Genomic DNA, 6,865 nt, shown 5'->3' with positions numbered 1-6,865 from the left:
GATAGATATGGAAAAAAATCAAGTTTAATCTTCCATTTTCTGAAAAAATCTCATTATAACAAAGTGACTCTCAAAGCTGATTAAAAACTGCAGGTGTATTTCCACGCTATTCTTGTGTTTGAATGTCAAGTTTTGTAGTTAAAAAAACGTAATATATATATATATATATATATATATATATATATATATATATATATATATATATATATATATATATATATATATATATATATATATATATATATATATATATATATATATATATATATATATATATATATATATATATATATATATATATATATATATATATATATATATATATATATATATACACACACACACACACACACTGTGCTTGCAAAGCAAATGTTTTCAGACCCGCAGGATTCCTGCCCGAAGTAAATGCCGAGAAAAATATATCACTGTTTGAAAATAAAACTTCACTGCCTTCTGAAAGCTTCAGGTAACTCACACTTTGAGACATTATTCATTTTTCAGAGAGGAAAGAGATTTGTCTTTGGTGTTATGCCTCTCTTGCTGTGCGGATGATTTTGCTTAAAAGAAAGAAAAATATTTATAAAATCTCTACAATTTCGAGTGGTTAAAACGAAAATGCTAAAAGGTTCTTTACCAAAACTAGCTTTTTCGAGAACTCATGATTCTAAAATCATCAGATTACCAGAATGGAAATTGTTATTACTATTATTATTATTATTACTATCACTATTATTATTATTATTATTATTATTGCTCAGAAGATCAACCTTATTCATATCGAACAACCCCAATACAATTTCTGAAAAGTATATGTTTTTATAATTGAGAAACAGTTTTATAATACAAATATGTTTTGGAGAAAAAATACTATTACTATTATTATTATTATTATTATTATTATTATTATTATTATTATTATTATTATTATTATTATTATTATTATTATTATTATTATTCAGAAGATCAACCCTATTCACATCGAACAAGCCCAATACAATTTCTGAAAAGTAAATGTTTTTATAATTGAGAAACAGTTTGTATAATACTAATATGTTTTGGAGAAAATATTATTATTATTATTATTATTATTATTATTATTATTATTATTATTATTATTATTATTATTATTCACAAGACGAACCTATTCATATAGAACCAGCCCAATTTCTGAAAAGTAATTATTTTCATCATTGAGAAAGAGTTTATATAATATAATTTTTTTGTGGGGGGCGGAGGACAAAGCCATAAGCTTTCGATCAAAGGAATTCTACAAAATGGAATTCTTCTCTTTCGTATTTTACAACATCAATAAATATTAACTTGGCAATAAATTCAAGATGAATGTAATCAAGTTTTAGCTTAAAGAAATCCTTTGTTTATTACATCTTTACCAATCTGGGACGAAACTTTCAATGTAAAATATTTAGTTTTCTGTTAAAATATTTAATTTTCCGTAAATATTCAATTTTCAATTAGTACTGGAACTGAGAGTTTTCAATTTCAAATTAAATGTAAACACTGGAATTTGACGAAATTCTATATTTTTTTATTATTTAATTTTTACAGGAAGGTAATTGACCAGTCTCTCTCTCTCTCTCTCTCTCTCTCTCTCTCTCTCTCTCTCTCTCTCTCTCTCTCTCAAATAAATGAGAAGTAGAATGTGAGGAACTTTTTTTAGATGAGGCATTTAGTGGTGGCTTTGATTTCATTAAACGTGGGAGTTTTATAACAGTTTATCCCGAGGGGAAAAGTTTTGGCCAGTAATTGCTGCTGCTGGTAGCTGCTACTGCAGTTACTGTTTTGAATGGTATATATATATATATATATATATATATATATATATATATATATATATATATATATATATATATATATATATATATATATATATATATAAGACACACAAATAGAAGAAATTCATTTCTCATTTGGAGAAAGCATCGATATTCATCTAATATACCCTATATCTTGTATATACATATCTTTTTATAAGACTCATAACTATAAGATATTCATTTCCCATTTGGAGAAATGAATATCTAATATTTATGAGTCTCTTAAATAAATTTATAAATATAAGATATTCATTTCCAGAAGAAGAAGAAGAAGAAGAAGAAGAAGAAGTATTCTCATATTACGTCTCACTTACATCAGATGTTCTCCATGTCCCACCTGGAGACTAATATCATTATCCTCACCTCTCCTGACGACGAGAGATCGCATTTGATTCGAAGACAAGCGACGAGGTATTCTGTTAATTGAAGACTCAGGGAGACTATCTCTCTCCATTCAAGGTTACGTCAAAGGGCTTTTGCCAGTTCCGGCTTCCGTGAAGGACGAGCAATTAGAGGCTTGGCGTTGGATCGCTGAGTGGTCTAAGACTTGGCTAGGCAATTCTTGTTCATTTTTCGTTGGGTAGTCGCGATGAGTGATTCGATATGCATATTAGGTTGTCGTATGATTATTGTTTTCTCTAGAGGAAGTTTGATGTGGGGATTTTTGCTTGTTGTTTGTTGATTGATATAAGTTTATGTGAAATTATTTTGACTGTCTCATTCTGACATTCGATATGCAATTTTGTAGAGTGTTAATCCAGGTTCAGAAAGAGAGATCATAACTTTCTCTCTCAATCTCTCTCTCTCTCTCTCTCTCTCTCTCTCTCTCTAGCTCTCTCTCTCTCTAGAATGAAATAGTTCTGTAATTGTGAAATTAACACAAGCTCAGTTTCTGTTTATCTTAATGCCAAAAAAATAATCATGACCTCTCTCTCTCTCTCTCTCTCTCTCTTATCGAAAATCTGCTATTTCTCTAATCATGAAATTAACACAATGGTGAATTTCATTTCACTAAAATAACTATAACCTCTCTTTCTCTCTCTCTCTCTCTCTCTCTCTCTCTCTCTCTCTCTCTCTCTCTCTCTCTCTCTCTCTCTCTCTCGCTAAAAAAATATTTCTCAAATCGTGAAATTAACACTAGGTAAAAAAATGCTCAGTTCCTGGTAAATTTCATTACACTAAAATAACTTAACCTCTCTCTCTCTCTCTCTCTCTCTCTCTCTCTCTCTCTCTCTCTCTCTCTCTCTCTCTTTTTTTTTTCTATCTCTAATCATGAAATTAACAAGAGAACAAAAAATAGAAAGAAAATTGTTTTATCCACCTAATTACTTATGCATCTCGAATCGAAAATCTGCATTTCAAAATCAGCCGTCAGCAATGAAATTAATATTCTGTCAAACGTTTCTCTATTTTTACCATCGTTATATTTTTTTTTTTTTTTTTGGGCCAGGGGAGGAGGTATGAAGGGGGCTGGGGGTAATGTTGCAAGGTTTCCACGACCGTCGATATGTGAGAAAACTCTCAGGCTTCGTTCGTCTTTTTTTTTCATGTGTTGTGATGCTTTGCAAGAACCATTTTGCAATCGTGGACCTTTCTCGCTCTCTCTCTCTCTCTCTCCGTCTTAATTTACTTAAACATAGCCGTCTAACTACACAAATATAAAACAGTCAAGGTAATTTTGGTACATCTTCGAATAAGAATTTAATTTGCAAAGCAAAATTCAGATGTCCAAAAAATAATGACATCCACTGGCCTTTAAAAAATGCAAAATTGATTTTCACTGGGACTGGAATCCATCATGACTTTTCATGTAACCCCAGCGTTTTCATTTGAAGGATTAATCTAGATGTTTGCCATATTTTCTTTTTTATTATCAGTGATCTTTCCTCCATATTTGTTAATTGCTATTCCAACCCTCTGTATCCATCTACGTAGACTCGCTTGCCTATAAAATCCTTTTCCAGAAGGCGTGAAATAAAATAACTTTTTCCCCCCGAATATTTAATTTCTCCGTCGCGTCTGATCATATTTCTCGAGATTACAATTCATGTATCACTTTTCATCTCTTTTTTTTTTTATTATCTTCAACCCTTTATTCTCCCTTTTACCCCTTTTCCGCAATGTTTTACAAATATTTTTTTTCTTTTACCTTTTTTCTGATTTGTTCGTTCTTTTAACTATACGTATTTGCATTTTTGAAATCGAGGCAGGAATGTTTTAGTGTTTTTCATATATGTTTGATTAGTCAGGAAGGATTTTTGTTTTTTATTATTTTGAATTTTGAGTTTGTCCTGTGATTAACCCTGTCTGTCTGTCAGTCTGTCAGTCTGTGCCTTTGTCTCTCTCTCTCTCTCTCTCTCTCTCTCTCTCTCTCTCTCTCTCTCTCTCTCTCTCTCTCTTCGTGCGTTCCATTCTATGCTGCTTACAATTCTCTCCCAGCCTGGAATCTCTACATGTATAAAACAGGTAAATCATATATATATATATATATATATATACATATACATTATATATACACATATGTATATATATTTTATATATATACATACATGCATACATATACCCACACATACATATGCGTTACTTTCTAATATAATATTCATGGGGAAATGGCGTCATGCACACCGATGCTCCACTGCTCTCATCACGAGCGTGTTAACTTTCCATTAGATTATGCAAATAGCCTCTAGAGCTGTGTACAAATACCGGATTTGAACAGAGTTACGTAAGGCACGGTATGATAGGATCTTTTTTTCTTTTAGTCTTCATTTTTGAGAGAGAGAGTTTTCATTAAAAGAGGTATGTTGGTACCAGGAAGATTCTCGTTTGTTCGTTATATATATATATATATATATATATATATATATATATATATATATATATATATATATATATATATATATATATATATATATTTCTTTAGATAGGAAAAATCATATTCGTGCTTCAGAGCAACAATATACACTTAGCATCAACTTGCAATATTTATGGCTATGCTTTAACATACCCCCACCCCTCTCTCTTTCTCTCTCTCTCTCTCTCTCTCTCTCTCTCTCTCTCTGTCTCAGTCACTCCCACCTTGAATAACGAGTGCAATCTCCAGATTAAACTTGTCCTAGGTCGATCAGAAGCCCCCCAGAAGAGTCTGCATCCTAAGAGAATCGCAGCGCCGCCGCGCGGACAGAGAGACCCCTCCCGGAGCGAGGCTGAATTTATCGCTTTTGAAGACCGCCCAGTATTTTTCAATCATTCCGATGGGTTTAGGAGGGGCTTTCGAGATTTGCGTCTCGATGCCCCAGTGTGCAATTGCACTCTCTTTGTTCTGATTGAAATTCTCTCTCTCTCTCTCTCTCTCTCTCTCTCTCTCTCTCTCTCTCTCTCTCTCTCTCTCTCTCTCTCTAACTGGGATACAATGTATTTTACTTAATATCAGTCAGTCGAGAAAGTCACTCGGGATCTGGAGTAATTGTTTTTCATTCCTTTAACTAGATTGATTTTTTTCTGTGCTTTTGTTTTTCGCTTTTGTATAGGTTTTTATTATTATTTTTTTTAATTAATAATGTCCTGCTTTTGTATCTCACTTGTAAATAGTTTTTTTTAATCGTTATTTTTCTAATTATAATCATAATTTGATATTTCCTTTTTTGCAATGATGATAATTATGATAGGTTTTTAATTTATTTATTATGTTTGTGGTGTCTGTTAATTTCTGTTAATATTGTTTACAATCTTCCCTTAACACTGGAAGAAGAAGAAGAAGAAGAAGAAGAAAGAAGAAAAAGAAGAAGAAGAAGAAGAAGAAGAAGAAGAAGAAGAAGAAGAAGAAGAAGAAGAAGAAGAAGAAGAAGAAGAAGAAGAAAATGTTTCTTTTAGGGACCGATAGATGGCATCATCTTACACATTCTAGTTTTCTGTAAAGGAAAACTATTGTGCCGGCTTTGTCTGTCCGTCCGTACTTTGCCCTATCCACACTTTTTCTGTCCGCCCTCAGAAAAACTAAAAAGGATGAGTATAAAAGCAACTTCTGGCAAATAAAACCATTAAATAGTCTCGAGGGTATCGGCTTATCAGAGTATATTACTGTAGTAGTGAGTTCCTGCATGATTGAGTAATGAAACTTAATTTAATGAAAAATTGTAATAGGAGCGATCGAGGAACCACTTGCAATCTGTAAGAGCCATGTAACACCATTATCTCAGGTTTCGATTATGTATTTCGTTCTTTGTATTTTTCATGATTTTTTTCTTCAAAGCAGTTATTTCTTTAAATGCAAACTTCCTAATCAGAAATTTTCTTTTATTGACTTTTTTTGTCTAACCTTGTTTGCAAGCACGATTTGTGTGTATGTGTATGTGTTTATTGATCTAAACATAACCATTCATATGTCTCCAAGAAATCCCATTTCATGCCTAATGAGACTCGTATCTAAACCACACTCACACACAGTTAGGGAGGCTCACGAAGCGACCTGAATATCGAAACATTCCTTTCTCAAGTCCCCCCAAAAGGCCAAATATTCCTCTCTCAAGTCCAAATCCATAAGTCCCTCCAAAAAGCCAAATATTCGTCTCTCAAGTGCAAATCCCCAAGTCCCCCCAAAAGGCCAAATATTCGTCTCTCAAATCCAAATCTCTAAGTCCCACAAAAGGCCAAATATTCGTCTCTCAAGTCCAAATCCCCAAGTCCCCCCAAAAGGGCAAATATTCCTCTCTCAAGTCCAAATCCCTAAGTCCCCCAAAAGGCCAAATATTCTTTTCTTAAGTCGAAATCCCTAAGTCCCACAAAAGGCCAAATATTCCTATCTCAAGTCCAAATCCCTAAGCTCCCCAAAAAGGACAAATATTCCTCTCTCAAGTCCAAGTCCCTAAGTCCCACAAAAGGCCAAATATTCTTTTCTTAAGTCGAAATCCCTAAGTCCCACAAAAGGCCAAATATTCCTATCTCAAGTCCAAATCCCTAAGCTCCCCCAAAAGGCCAAATGTTCCTCTCTCAAGTCCAAATCCCCAAGTCCCACAAAAGCAGGCGCCAAG

The sequence above is a fragment of the Macrobrachium rosenbergii genome, chromosome 40 (genome assembly GCF_040412425.1).
Source record: "Macrobrachium rosenbergii isolate ZJJX-2024 chromosome 40, ASM4041242v1, whole genome shotgun sequence".
NCBI classification, from domain to species: domain Eukaryota; kingdom Metazoa; phylum Arthropoda; class Malacostraca; order Decapoda; family Palaemonidae; genus Macrobrachium; species Macrobrachium rosenbergii.
This window is presented reverse-complemented; position numbering follows the sequence as displayed.